General features: G+C 39.9%; 1 non-coding gene across 1 annotated transcript; it reads right to left on the bottom strand.

Moving 5' to 3' along the window:
* Positions 1–8,101: 8,101 nt before the first annotated feature.
* Positions 8,102–8,206, bottom strand: LOC113921146. The gene has a single exon (XR_003519547.1). It is a non-coding gene; the product is annotated as a U6 spliceosomal RNA (small nuclear RNA).
* Between the last annotated feature and the right edge of the window lie 6,186 nt (positions 8,207–14,392).

Consider the following 14,392-nt stretch of genomic DNA (forward strand, 5'->3'; position numbering starts at 1 on the left):
ATTTAAGATGAAATTTAAACTCATTACAGTGAAATAAAAATAAAAATTCAGTTCCTTAGTCTCACTAGCCACACTTCAAGAGTTCAATCGCCATGCATGGCTGGTGACCTCTGTGTTGGAGAGTACACGTATAGGCCATCTCCATCACCACAGGAAGTTCAATAGACAGCACGGGGAGGAGGGAGAGAATAGCAAAATCACCTGACTGCATTGTTTTAAAACAATTTTGGATAAACCGTATTTGCTTGTGGGCCCAAAGCATGGCCCAAAGAACATGAGTGACCTGATAGTGGTTTTCAAAGATGTGTGAGGCAAATTCTTCTACATACGTATAATATCACAATACAGAACATTGAGAATTAAATTAGTGTTTTATTGGCATGCGCTCTTCAAAATTCTCCTTATGAAGAACTAGATGTCACTTCCCTGACACCACATTAGTCTGCCCGTTCATTGGGTTTGTGGTTGGGTGAGTTTAATGCTACGGGAAAGTGAGAGTGGCTTGGGAAGTTGGGAGGTTTTTGTCTTTTTGAGGTGGCTTGTGTATAAAATTGTTGAACTGTGCCAAAAGGCAAGGAGAATCTTTTTCACTGCAAATGTGTCTCTATCCAGTAATGACTTTGACTCTGAAGCCCTAACAAAGAAAATCAAGGGTCACTCAGGGTAAAGATCTTAATTGTCCTGTTTGTTTAAGGCTACATGCTTGTTGATTTAACCTCTCATCTTCTATCTTGACAAGATTTTCAAATTGAGGATCTACATCACCCAGTCTCTTGTTCTTTCTCCTACCACCTCAGAATCCTGAGGCTAGACAAAGATAAAATCTATGAGTGACATCTTCTCTGAGTGAATTCAGAAATGATTTGGAAAGAAGCCACAGTAATTATAACAGTGATGAAATCTTTAGTTTCTGACAAGGAGCTACTGTCTCTTTGGACGTAGTTGTATTCAAGCACATGAATTTCCCTAGACAATATTATACTCACCAAAACCTCTGTCAAATAGGGTTGTATAGGTTGTGCACTGCACAAGGGAGACACATCTAAGGAAGTATTATTCACATTACAGATATCATAGATTTGGTACTTATAAAAATGATAAAAATTTTCTGGAAGATGGCAGTAAAGTATCTTGTTCTAAAAAATATCAATACAGTATGACAATTTTCGGCAGATGGAAATATAAGTGTCTTGAGGAAGAAGTGCTGTTTTAAAATGTGTACAAAGGCACAAATTTGATGATCACTTGCTCTAGGTCCTGTATAAAATCAAATCTCTATTACTAGTGAAAGTGAATCCATGCAGTTTAATAGGTAAAGAAAAGGAAAAAGAATTATCAATGATATATATTGAAATTCTAGCTTCCAAAATGCTCTTTGTTAAAATAGTACTATCAATATGTTATATGAGATGTTAGTATAAATAATATAGTGTAACTCAAGCTTCCCTGGGCCTCATGGGAGTACAGGTACAAATGTGAGTGATATAAACAGAGCGGAATCCTTCAGTTTTAGGAATACCTTTCTGTTTCCGCAAGTTTCCCCAACACATACAAACTGTCTTCTATCTTTGGTTCCCCCAGAAGAAAATACATCAAAACTGTGATGTTGAGGAGGAAAAGTTTGTACAGAAAAAAAATTCCCGATTCAGTTTGTGGCACGTTTAAATCATTTTGTTGTCATTCAGAATTATGGTCTTTCCAGTAACTGAGTGATGATCATGAAAACCCTATTTCTTGTGGAGCAGTTTTACTACGGTAACGTTTCATTATGTTTCATTCACCTTGGAACTTATCTTCCTTCCTTTCTTCTTTTATGTCTCTCTCTCCTTTCTTCTTCTTAAGCAAAATAAATATTGGCAAGGAATGGATGATAAGAAAACATTTTGTGAAGTGCTATATCAATGTGTGGGGTTACTTGCAATCTCCTAAAGGAGGTCAAGAAGTAGAATGAAGGATAAGGACGTGTAATCAAGGGTGTGTCCACAGGGGCCAGGTAGAGATGTAGGCAGTAGTCTGTGTGCACATTCGTTTTATGAAATAGTTTGCTATGACGTTGCAATGCTTCTGAATGATCCTGGAGGCTATTCCTGAGTTTTTAAATTTCACCTCTGAAATTGAAATTTTAAATCTTTTGAGAAACATTGTTTAAGCTTAAAATTCATAGTATTTTCATTGGAAAGAAAAGTTCTGATCCAAGATTTATTGGCCAAGTGGCTTTTATTACCTTCGTTAGCCTCTGGAAGTCTCAGAGCACTCACCTGTGAAAGAGTGAGGCTAGAATCTGCTTTGCATGCTTTGCAAGGAGGTTTGGGGAGGGGGTGGGGAAGGGAGAATGTGTGTGTGGAAGAGCTGTTGTGCAAGGCAGTGGTAGCCAAATAACTACCCAACACTTACTACGGGCCTGACACATTTTAAAATAACCACGTTGAGAGGGAACTATGACTATGCCCATTTTACTGCTCAAGAAACTGAGTTTTGAGGAATTAATGAACTTGTCCAAGATCATACAACCAGTAAAAGAAGAATTTGCCATTGAAACCCTGGCAGTCTGACTCCAGGGCCCACATTTTTAACCACTGTACTACTTTGTCTTTCTGATCCTGACATGTATACTATTACCTATGTAGTGTTGAAATAGATTTCCAGGCCCCGATGGAGCTGCTTCAAGAGGGAGCTGTGCCAGCAAACTGAAACTTGGATAACTTTTGTGTCCCTATAAATGCTTGGCTGGACCAGAAATGCAGTCTCTTCACTCAGCCAATCCCCAAATGCCAAGCCAACTCTGGGCCTTCTCACCCCAAACAAGGCTGACTTCGTGATCCCAGACAATCTGATACTTGATATTTGCCTTTTCTTTGTTCTTTGTTCTTTATCCTTCTTGTCTTCTGCCCCGTTTTTCAGTTCTCTGAAGGGAGTCTGTTCTCTTGATGAAATGTTAAATAAAGTTTGTTTGTATCACCTGTCTTCTGTAATCATTGCTTAACAGTGGCAAGGTGTTAAATTGGGGATTACAGCCAATACTTTAAGACGACAGATGTTAGATGTCAAAATGAATTGCCGGCCCAAAGTGCATTTTTTCCAAAGTAGGTTGTCGAGCATGTTTTAAAAATTGTAAACCCCTTACCAGCATTGGGTCAGGGGTGGACAGTTGGGATAGAAAAGAGACGTGTGCAGAGATCTGGAGTGGGGGAAGGCTGTTGCCATGGTCTTCTATACCCTCAAGGGGGCTGGGCGGTGCTCAGGCCTTTACCTCACACCTGGGGACAGAGACACAGACAGACTCCTCAGAGACTGGAGGTTAGGGAGATATGGGACTGGCATTTGATTGCTGCTTGGGGAAATCTAAAGAACAGAACAGCTGGAGGGTAAGACATGGGTTGATGGAGATTGGTGTTATATTGGGATGAGTCAAAACTCAGAATTTGTTTTTCATGGACACAGATGCAGCCCACATGGGAGACAGTGAACTGTTGGAGCCCTTTGACTCCAAAGTAAGAGAATCATCTAGAGGCCAATGAGAGGGCCAGTGGGACCCCCCTGTTCTCCAACCCTGGAGAGAGAAGTGGGGGCTGCTGGCAAATGGTGGCAGAGGCGAATGGGAAAGAAGGAACCGGCCCATTCACCTTCAATGTTCACCTGCAACTGGTCCCAGCTGGCAAAGGGGTGATTTAACTACCTAATTAGGACTGCTGTATTTGCAACTGAGATTGCCCCTTAGCTCGAATTCCCTGAATGTGGCCAGAAAAATCAGGGCCTGCTGGAACTTTCTTTAATTAAGGACCAAGGAAAACACCTCTTCCAGTGAGCGAGTTTGCAGGGGGAGCCGGACATAAAAAGTTGGGCTTTGATTACATCCCAGGAGCTGTTCTTGCTCAATGGGGACCTCATGTGCTATAATACAGAGTTCTTTATATTACCTTAAGCAGTTCGTTTCTATAGGTAACTTTCTTAAATAAATTTATTATAAAAAAATAAGCATTTTACAAAGCTTCACATTTCTTTTACAATAACATAGCCCTGCCTAAATTTTATCCTATGTAAACATTTTTTCCCAATCATTGTTATAATGACATGGTAAAATGTTAAAATATTTTGCCCATATGACATATTTTTTGTGCCTACCACTCTTATGGTGGCTGCATCACTTCTAAAAACCATTATCCAAAACCTGTTTTCTTCTCCATGTTGAGGCAGGGATTTGAAAGACGAATTATTTTTCATTAATTTTTGAAGATTTTATTTTTAAGTAATCTCTACACCCAACATGGGGCTAAAGCTACAACCCTGAGATTGAGTCATGTGCGCTACTGACTGAGCCAGTCAGGTGCCTTTATTTTTCATCATTTTGAATTGTATATCTTCTCAACTTCTTTTGGAATACAACTTTCTTTGCTCTTTTTCTGTATCCCATCTTTCCATTCCATATTCTGCTTTGAGGTTTATTGGTTTGTTTTTGCATCCTATGGTGGGGAGGGGATAAAACCAATCTAACACTTTCCGTTGAAGTTAGAATCCGTGTCCCATATTACATAGCATCATATCAAACTAGAAAAAGAAAAGAAAACGGAGAGAATGATGTGTCTTGGAAATAAGCGGAAGAAAGCTTTCAGAAGTATATACACCTAATATGTGCTTAGTAAGGAAAACTTGTGCATAGTCCTTAACCTTAAGAGGTTTACAATTTAGCAAAAGACTAAACATTAAGCATTTCTTAACACAGTGGATTGTACAATAAAAAACAGTGAATGAATGACTCAGTGTACCATGTAGTGCTTACAGGAAGCTCAGGAGCTCAGAGAAAGGAGCAGTCATCCATCATGGGGTGAAGCAGTCACAATTTCAGAAGGAAGTGGGGTTTGACTATGTAAAAGAAGAAATTTTGGATAATCTGGGGGGTCTGTCTTGCTCTGCCTTGTTCACCACTTTAATGTCTAGAACTGAGCTAATATAGTAGCTACCAGTTACATGCGGCTATTTAATGTGTTAGAATAAACTAAAATTAAATAAATATTAATTTCCTTAGGCACATTAGCCTAGTGGCAGTAGCCACATGTGACTAGTGACTACCATATTGGACAGTGCGGATATAAAGTTCTGTTGGACAGTGCTGATCCAGAACAGTGACTGGCACATAGGAAATGCTCAATAAATATTTAATGAATGAGGTTAAATAAATGAACGTTGCTGAACTTGCCTCTTAGAGCCTCCTGTTTTCTCATCTTACAGATGAAGACAACAATTAAAAGATTGTGAGGATCAAATGAGATAATGAGGCAAAACTTCTTCATACTCTAGAATGACACTAATGTGAATTATTATAATTCCAGCTTCCTGGCACCGTGGGTACAAATGGGATTATATAACTAGGAAGGACTCAAATTTCACTGGCATCTGTCCTTGCCTACCTAATAATACACGAGTTCTCTCATGAGGCCCTTCCTGATGTTTATTCCCTGACGGTGGGAGAGCCCCTCACTGGCCACTCCTGCCAGTGAGCAGCTTGACAATGTTGATAACGGAGACATGGATCTGTCTCCAGGAGTATTCAGATTCACAGTTCAAGAAAAATCTACAGGTCAGACAACAACAACAACAAATTTGTGAGCTAGATTCAATGAACCTTGAAGTGTTTGTGACCCCCTAGAAGCCTGCAGGGACCCAAAACAATGCGTGATTATCCAGTCTTCACATAGTCTTGCATCTTCTACAGCAACTGGAAGGCATGTTCCTTTCTCCAAGACCTCTCGTTCTCAAGCTTTGCCAGTGGGTACCAAAGCTCAGCTGCAGGTAGCCCTCTGCTCCATGGATTCCTTATAAACATAGTCCCATTGCCTTTTGCCTGCCTACAGTTTCTCCTGCCAAGATTTGGCCAGATTTGGGGGGGTCATGTAAAAAGGATGGTCACCAGGTTGAGTCCTTCATGCCCCCACTCCTACCTCAGGGGCCCTCTCACAAACCTTTTTTTTTTTTTTTTAGATTTTATTTATTTGACAGAGAGAGACACAGCGAGAGAGGGAACACAAGCAGGGGGAGTGGGAGAGGGAGAAGCAGGCTTCCCGCAGAGCAGGGAGCCGGATGCGGGGCTCGATCCCAGGACCGGGACCATGACCTGAGCCGAAGGCAGACGCTTAACGACTGAGCCACCCAGGCGCCCTCTCACAAACCTCCTTGATGTCCCCTTTTACCTATGTAAATTATTCACAGAAGTACATATTTACAGGCTGCACAGCCCATCAGTTAATCAGACACAGCTGGACCAATTGGCATCTGTAGCAGTTCATCTGACCAGGGCCTCCACTGCTTTGGTTGTGCAATGAAGTATTTTTAGTCCCTTGGCCAAAGCCCCTATCTTCCCTCACAACTTCTTGGAGGGTACAGTGGATAGCTGTCAACTCGTTTCTTTGGATTCTCGACTTGGGCTTGGATTCTTGACTGGGCTCCATTTGCAGGTGTGCCAGTTGCATGAGCTTAATAACGCTGACCTGCGTGTACCTGGCCCTGACTGTCCTGAAGTGGGGAGGCAGCCTAGACCCCAGTTTAGGGTCTCCACTTTGTGTACAAGGTCTTGACACTTGGACCTGGCCTTTTCTGGGCCCCACCCCTCACTGCTTCCTTTAGGCTGGAGGACTGGGGCTGAAAGCAGGCACTTCTTTTTTCTTCAAGCACTTTATAATTAAGGAGGTTTGCAGCTGTCTTTAGCTCAAAGGCAATCCTTAAGATTTGAGGCTTTGTCTTCCGGAAGTATCTTAGTTCTCCACCATTGGTAGGAGTTTTAGGGTTGTTTTAGGATACAGAAAAGATGATTCAAGAGTTCACTTTTTATTTCTTACTTAGACTTCTTAGAGTCATCTTGCTTTCCTTTTAAAAAATACATCAAAACTTTGAGCAATCACTTTTAAGGGTCCTTTGAATTTACTAAGTTACTTAAATAGAATTTTATTTTTTGTTTTGTTTTTTGTTTTTTTTTAAGATTTTATTTATCTGAGAGAGAGAGACAGAAAGACAGAGCATTAGCAGGGGGAGGAGCAGAGAGAGAGGAAGAAGCAGACTCCCCAGTGAGTCTGGATTCCCGATGTGATGGGGGGGCTCGATGTGGGGGGTGGGGGGGTGGGTGGCGGTGCTTGATCCCAGGACAGGACCCAAGGATCATGACATGACCAGAGCCAAAGGCAGAGGTTTAACCGACTGAGCCACCCAGGCGCTCCAGTTTCACAGCATTTTAAAAATTGCATTTATAAGTTTACTGTATTTGATTTTCTTTTTGTATATTTCAAATGTCTGACTTCATAAAAATTCCCCAAATGCTAAATAATTCTTATAAGTCTAATAAATAAAACTTACAAATAATACCAAGGTGATTCTAGAGTTTTCTTAGATGTTCCAAAGCCATGCAAAAATTTAGGAAGATTTTATCTTAAAAATTGTCTAAATCAATTTCTTGATTACGCATTTTAAATAGCAGTTGCAAGGCTGTCCCTGAGACTGAAGTTTTCAAATATCAAACATGACCATGTATGCACAGATCCTTTCTTAACACAAGAACATAAATATTGTGGTCTTTATTCTTAACCTTTATATACTTAATGCTTAAAAAGAGGTATTTTAATATGATATTTGTATATACTGTGAAATGATCACCACAATATAACTAATTAACACCACCATACAAACTTACAGAATGTTTCTTTTACGTGATAAGAACATTTGAATTTACTCAGTAACTTTCAAATATGCAACATAGAACTATTATTTTTTTTAAGATTTTATTTATTTATTTGACAGAGAGAGACATAGCGAGAGCAGGAACACAAGCAGGGGGAGTGGGAGAGGGAGAAGCAGGCTTCCCGCTGAGCAGGGAGCCTGATGTGGTACTCGATCCCAGGACACTGGGATCATGACCTGAGCTGAAGGCAGACGCTTAACGACTGAGCCAGCCAGGCGCCCCTGCAACATAGAATTATTAAGTATAGTTGACCCAGGCTGTACATTTCATCCCCATGACTTATTTATTTTATAACTGGATATTTGTACCTTTTGGCACCCTTCACTCATTTTGCCTGCTGCCAAGCCCCCACCTCTGGGAACCACCAATCCGTTCTGTAGAAATATCGACTTCTTCACAAATTTTCATGTCATCCTTGGGCAGGGGCCAACCTAATCTCTGTATCATTTCAATTCTTAATATATGTGGTGCCAAAAGGAGCACTTAATAATCCAATTCTTAAAGGTAAATTGAGGTCATGTAAGAGCAGAACATTTGACTAGATATTCCAAGTAAATCTTCTCATTGCTAATTACCACGTAGGCTGAGTCTGAGGTCCCTTAGATGCCATTCTATTGATATTTGAAAGCTTTCTTGCCTCTGGGCACACAACTGTTCCAGGCCAACTTGGTAGCCTTCCTATACCAAACATGGGTCAGCCATTTCTCCAAGCAGTACTGGTTCCTTGTAGTGAAGAATGTAGAGATCAAGATTGGGGCATCAGGGTTTCAGGCCAGATTTGTGATACTGGGTGGTACTGATGTTAGAGAGAACTTCAGAGAACTAAGCTGGAAAACACCTTCATTCAGTCATTCACTTATCTATCTATCTATCTATCTATCTATCTATCTATCTATCTATCATCTATCATCTATCTATCCATCCAACTACCTAAGATCATAGCATTCCTCTTTAAATTCTTTTCTTTTTAATAATTTTTTAAAAGATTTTATTTATTTATTTATTTATTTATTTGAGAGAGAGAGGGGGGGGGGAGAGAGAGAGAGAATCAGCATGAGAGGAGAGAGGGCCAGAGGGAGAAGCAGGCTCCCCGCTCAGCAAGGAGCCCGATGCGGGACTCGATCCCAGGACTCCAGGATCATGACCTGAGCCGAAGGCAGTCGCTTAACCAACTGAGCCACCCAGGCGCCCCTCTTTTTAATAATTTTTAAAAAGATTTTATTTATTTGTCAGAGAGAGACAGAGAACAAGCCAAGCAGGAAGAGTGGCAGGCAGAGGGAGAAGCAGGCTCTCTGCTGAGCAAGGAGCCTGATCTGGGACTCAATCCCAGAACCCTGGGATCATGACCTGAGCCGAAGGCAGACGCTTAACGACTGAGCCACCCAGACATCCCTCCTCTTTAAATTCTTTGTTTCTATGATTATACCTTATTTTCTCTTACGGTGAAATCTTCATGCCAAAACAAAATCAACATATATATTTGATTTATCCAAACAAACAAACAAAAAAGCTAAAAATAGCAATATATTGGTATGAAAAATAAAACCACCAAATGAAATTCAATTGTTGGTGGGGTTTTTTTTGTAGTTTTTTTTTTTTAAAGATTTTATTTATTTATTTGAGAGAGAGAATGAGATAGAGCACGAGGGGGGGCGGGTCAGAGGGAGAAGCAGACTCCCTGCTGAGCAGGGAGCCCCATGTGGGACTCAATCTCAGGACTCCAGGATAATGACCTGGGCCGAAGGCAGTCGCTTAACCAACTGAGCCACGTGGGCGCCCTGTAGTTCTTTTTATCCTTAGAATATGTCTCAGTAAGTATGGTCTCTTGAGTCACTTGTAAGTCCTATTTTGTATGGTTACATAAGAACCAGTTTCCGTTTGAAGTGCTGACATTTAAAGAGCTATGAGTTCTTAAAAGCTAGCAACTTTTAACTTCTTGCCATTTCTTGGTAGTAATACTGAGCTAGTAAAGGAGTATAGAAATTAATCCTAACTGACTTTATGAAATGAGTGGAAAACACAAGGATTTCAGCCTCTGAAGTCTGTGCCAAGTTCAATGTAGCCACCATCTGGCCAATTTTCAATGGCTGAGTACTTGGCTAGCTGTGCAAGATTTCTAATAAGGAAGTTTTGGCTGTACAAACCCATTCTGCCTAATAGTATCTAATTTCTAGTAGTATTAGAATCTACATGTTTTCATGTGCTTAATTCTATTTTAACTTTATCCGGTTTTTTTTCTCTAGTACTTGTGTCTCATACTACACAAATTCGACTTCCAAAGACTAGAATTTCAGAAATATGTCACTGAGGTATATCAAGATCAATTTCGATTAAGTTAATTAAAAGAAAGGAGAACATATCAGATATTACACATTTAAACTTTAGCCAGGACTTTAATGTGAAAACCTCTCTCTGAATGCACATGGATTTCAGACTACCTGGATTCCATTAGAATCAATTCATAATCACCAGCTTTTAACATTTAGAGAAGTCCAAAGTCTAGTCTGGAAACAAGAAACCACATTAGATACTGCAACAGAGAATTTGATATGGGGAATTAGTTCAATAGTTCTTGGAAGACTGAAAAGCAGTCAGAGAACGCTGAGGTAACACAGTAATATTAGGACATGGTTATGCTCCTAAGACTCTGGCAATGCAGGAAGATTTTGGGAACTAGAAGCTCAGAGGAGAGGCCCAGTGGAACTGAGGCTTAAACCCCTTGGGAAGTGGTCATGCCTCCGATGGGGATGAGGAGCAGTGTCCAGGAGGGCCAAAAAAGCTGGAGATGGAAACAATAGGGGTCACTGATGCCATTGCTAGGATGACGCTAACAGGATCAGCAAGCGAATATTCTCTCCTCCTTCTGCCTTCCATTTTTTCTCTACTGCCCCAGTTGATAGAATTTCACAGGAAGCCAGCTTCAGCATCACAAAACAAAATATAGAAGGGTGGATTTGGGGTGGAGAAACAATTGTTTAATAATAGGGTTTGGAGCAGATAGACAATAGTCCAATGACCACTGGTACAATCCAAATACACCCTTCTACACATACTTGAATTTCTTTGCCACAATAGTAAAGACTCTGCTTTCTCCTGAGAAGATGCAATTTTCTCCCCCACAGAGATGCTCTTACTCTCTGCACAAGGGGTAGATAGAGCAAGTGCCAACAGTCATTGTATCCATCTCAGGGCAACACATTTAGTATCTGTATGTATTTCAGTCTAAGCTCACCTGAATATCCTGTAACCTAAATTATAAAGGTAAGCACTACCAACAATCCTTACATAAAATAACAGGGGAAAAGGAAGAGGGGAAAGAAATTAGACAGCATATACACACATATACGGGTAAAATTAAGAAAAAAATTACATGGGGGGTGCCTGGGTGGCTCAGTCGGTTAAGCGTCTGCCTTCGGCTCAGGTCATGATCCCAGGGTCCTGGGATCGAGCCCCACATCGGGCTCTCTGCTCAGCGGAGAGCCTGCTTCTCCCTCTCCCTCTGCCTGCCTCTCTGCCTACCTGTACTCTATCTCTCTGTCAAATAAATAAATAAAATCTTTAAAAAAAAAAAAAAAGAAAAAAATTACATGGACCCTACGGTCTTCATTTCTGTTACTGGCCAGAAGAATATAATATCTATTACTTCCTTTCCAAGTACTTGTCACAAATTCACCTTTGTACTGCATCTCAGCTGATCAAAGTTTTGTGTGGTGTGGTTTTTTTTTCTCCCCTAGGTGGGGGTGGGAGTGGGGTGAATCAAACATTTATTCTTGAAGGATACAAATCATCCAAAATCCTACCTTAAAAAAATCAATTTTATTGAAGTGTAACATATATAATATAATGCACTCACTTAAGTGTATATTTCAGTGAGTTTTTAAAAAAAGATTTTATTTATTTGAGAGAGAGAGAAAGAATGGGGCGGGGGGAAGGGCAGAGGGAGAAGCAGACTCCGTGCTGAGCAGGGAGCCCTCCAGGAGACTTGATCCCAGGACCCTGGGATCATGACCTGAGTCAAAGGCAGATGCTTAACCAACTGAGCCACCCAGGCACCCTATTTCAGTGAGTTTTGATAATATGCATACTTGTGTAACCACTGTCCTAATCAAGATACAGAATACTTCTATCAACCCCTAATTTCCCTTGTGCCCCAACTGAAGCAATCGCTTCCAATCTCCAGGACAAGATAGCCTCTCATCTTCTATACTTATGATCAGTCTTTTCTGGAGTCATATATAAATTGAATCATATGGGGTACCTGGGTGGCTCAGTTGGTTAAGCATTAGACCCTTGATTTCAGCTCGGGTCATGATCTCAGGGTTGTGAGACTGAGCCCCGAACTGGGCTCCATGCTGGGCATGGAGCCTGCTTAAGATTCTCTCTCTCCCTCTGCCCCTTCCCCACTACCAGTGCATGCACGTTTCCTTAACAAAAAAAAAAAAAAAAAAAAAATTGAATCATAGATATACTCTTCTGCATCTGACTTCTTTTGCTCAATATAATGTTACTGGGAGTCATTCATGTTGTTGAATGCATAAATAGTGTGTTCTTTTTTATTGCTGAGTAGTGTTACATTGTATGAATATATCAAAATTTGTTATTCTATCCCCCATTTAAGTTGTTTCTAGGTTACTATGAATAAGGCTACTAAGAATACATTTATATACATCTCTGTGTGGACCCTTTTTATTTTCCTTGAGTAATACCTAGGAGTGGGATTGCTGAATAGTGTGGTAAATGTATGTTTAACTTCACAAGAAATTTCCAGATTGTTTTCCAAATTGATTGTTCCATTTTGCATTCCTACCAGCAATCTATGAGAATTCCATTGTTCCACATCCTTACCAATCTAAGTATTTTCAGTGTTTTTGATGTCAGGCATTTTAATGGGTGTGCAGTGGTATCTCATTGTGGCTTTTATTTAAATTCCCCCGATGACTAATGATGTTTAACATATTTTCACTGTTTATTAACTATTAAATATATCTTCCTTAGTGAACTCTCTCTTCAAATCTTTTGCCCACTTTTTAATTAAGTTGTTTCTATTTATTTATTTCATTTAAAACAAAATACAAACTCTACCATGACAAGTCCCCAGATGAGCTGGTCCCTGCCTGGTTCTCTGATACTATTTTTTACCTCTTTGCCCACTGTGCTACAGCTATGTTGGCCTTCTGTTTGTTTTTCACACCTGGCAAGCTCACTGCTGATCTTTATGTTACCGAATCCTTCTCATCAATTAGTCTGCAGCTAAAAAATCATATTCTCAGAGAAGACTTCTATTCATTTTAAAGCAGCACCTCAACTGCCTCCTTCTGGATAGTCACTATCCCCTTATCTCTTTCTAGTTACCCAACAGAGACTACCAAGCTCTGAAATTATCTTATCCATTTACTTATTTCTTGCTGACTTCCAAATATATACTCCATGAGAGCAGGTTCTTGTCAATCTAATCCTTCTCACCTGGCAAAGTCACTGGCATACGGTGGGGGCACAAAGCAAGTATTTATTGGCTGAATGAATGAAGTCAAACTCTATTTGCAGACTACACCCAAAAGACTCCACCAAAAAAATTGCTAGATCTAATACATGAATTCAGCAAAGTCACAGAATATAAAATCAATGTACAGAAATCTGTTCCATTTCTATACACCAGTAACAAAACAGCAGAAAAGGAAATCAAAATTGATCCCATTTGCAATTGCACCAAAAACAATAAGATACCTAGGAATAAACCTAACCAAAATGGTGAAAGACCTGTACTCTGAAAACTATCAAACACTGATGAAAGAAACTGAAGAAGATACAAAGAAATGGAAAGATATTCCATGCTCATGAATTGGAAGAACAAATATTGTTAAAGTAGCTATACTACCCAAAGCAATCTATACATTTAATGCAATCCCTATCAAAATACCAACAGCATTTTTTACAGAACAAGAACAAACAGTCCCAAAATTTGTACGGAAGCACAAAGGACTTCGAATAGCCAAAGCAATCCTGAGAAAGAAAAACAAAACCAGAGACATCATGATTCTGGATTTCAAGCTATATTACAAAGTTGTAATCGTCAAGACAGTATGGTCCTGGACAGAAACAGATACATAGATCAATGGAACAGAATAGAGAACACAGAAATGGACCCTCAACTCTATGGTCAACTAATGTTCGACAAAGCAGGAAAGAATATCCAATGGAATAAAGTCAGTTTCTTCAACAAATGGTGTTGGGAAAACTGGACTGCAACATGCAGAAGAATGAAACTCGAGCACTTTCTTACACCACACACAAAAATAAATTCAAAATGGATGAAATACTTAAATGTGAGACAGGAAACCATCAAAATCCTAGAGGAGGACACAGGCAGCAAACTCTCAGATCTCAGCCATAGCAACTTCTTCCTAGACACATCTCCAAAGGCAAGGGAAACTAAAGCAAAAATGAACTATTTGGACTTCATCAAGATACAAACCTTCTGCACAGAAAAGGAAACAATCAACAGAACTAAAAGGCAGCCTACAGAATGGGAGAAGATGTTTGCAAATGACATAACCGATAAAGGGTTAGTATCTAAAATCTATAAAGAATTTATCAAACTCAACACCCAAAAAAACAAATAATTCAGTTAAGAAATGGACAGAAGACATGCATAGACACTTTTTTTTTTAA

The sequence above is a fragment of the Zalophus californianus genome, chromosome 3 (genome assembly GCF_009762305.2).
Source record: "Zalophus californianus isolate mZalCal1 chromosome 3, mZalCal1.pri.v2, whole genome shotgun sequence".
NCBI classification, from domain to species: Eukaryota; Metazoa; Chordata; class Mammalia; order Carnivora; family Otariidae; genus Zalophus; species Zalophus californianus.